Here is a 1,406-nt window from a genome sequence, read left to right on the forward strand (position 1 = left end):
CTCTTGGTTACCAAACACAGCCTAGAAGAAAAAAAAAAAAAAAAGCAAAAATTTTATATTTTCTTGTGTGTTTCTTTTGTGTTTCTTGTGTTTTAGGCAAATCTTTTTTTAGCAGTACAAGAAAATTTCACCATTCCCAAGGTGAATTCTGAAATTTAAAAAAATAATCTTCTCTTAGACTATGTTTGATAGCCAAAAGAAGAAAATAAAATAAAATAAAAGAAAAAAGTACATTTTTTATACTTTTTTTTTTGTTTAAAATTTCTCTTTGCACTTAGTATGTCTTCACCCAAGAGAAGATTCAGCTTTTGAAATTCAAAATTCCTCTTAGGAATTGTGAAATTTTCTTTTGCTTCCAAAAAAAATCTTGCAAAATACACAAGAAAACATGAAAAAATATGAAAATATAATAAAACAAAAAATGAATTATAATGATTTCCTATGTGTCTATCTCTCCTAAATTTCAAAATTTCCTATGTACAATTTTTGTACTTTCTTCCTTAGGTTAAGAATTTTTCTTTGCACTTGGTATGTCTTCACTCAAGAGAAGATTCTTCAAATTCAAAATTTCTCTTGGGAATTGTGAAATTTTCTTTTACTCTCTCAAAATTTTTCTTGCCAAAAACACAAGAAAACATGAGAAAATATGAAAACATAATAAGACAATAAATGAATGATTACACAATGATTTCCTAGGTGTCTCTCTCTCATAAAATTCAAAATTTTTTGAATTTTTTTCTTTTCTTTTATTTTCTTCTCTTGGTAACCAAACATACATACTATTTTTATTTTCTCACCATTTCTTCTCTTTTCTTTTCTTCTCTTGGCTACCAAACATAGCCTTAGTTCAGGGCATACCAAACACACTGAGGATTTCTTAAACTAAGAAAATAGTACAATTTTTGCACATTTTTCTTCTCTTTTCTGCTTCTCATGGTTACTAAACATAGCCACACCAGTTGAGATCCTTTTGTGCGTATGGCGTACCGAAAGCCATTAGCAACTTTGTGACTAGGGCAACCATGGATTAACTAACAAAATTAGATAGCTATCATAAAAAGCATAGATTGAACGTCTCTACCTTTAAAAATCCTGTGTTTTTTGCCTTAAATTAGCTATAATAACGTGATAGAAGCCCTAAACTATCTAAGCTAAGTACGTACACAATAGCGCGGGAAGACCCCGTACCCTATAGTTTGAAACTAGCTTGAATCAAATACGCTAGCATAGCATAGCCTATGTTTGGTAGCCAAGAAAAGAAAAAGTACAAAAATTATACCATTTTCTTAGTTTAAGAAACCCTCATTGTGTTTGATATGTCCCAAACCAAGAGAAGTTTTCTTGTGCTATCAAAATAAAATTCTTGCCATTATGGCTATGTTTGGTAGCCAAGAGAGGGAAAAAAA

The sequence above is a fragment of the Macadamia integrifolia genome, chromosome 1 (genome assembly GCF_013358625.1).
Source record: "Macadamia integrifolia cultivar HAES 741 chromosome 1, SCU_Mint_v3, whole genome shotgun sequence".
Taxonomy (NCBI): Eukaryota; Viridiplantae; Streptophyta; class Magnoliopsida; order Proteales; family Proteaceae; genus Macadamia; species Macadamia integrifolia.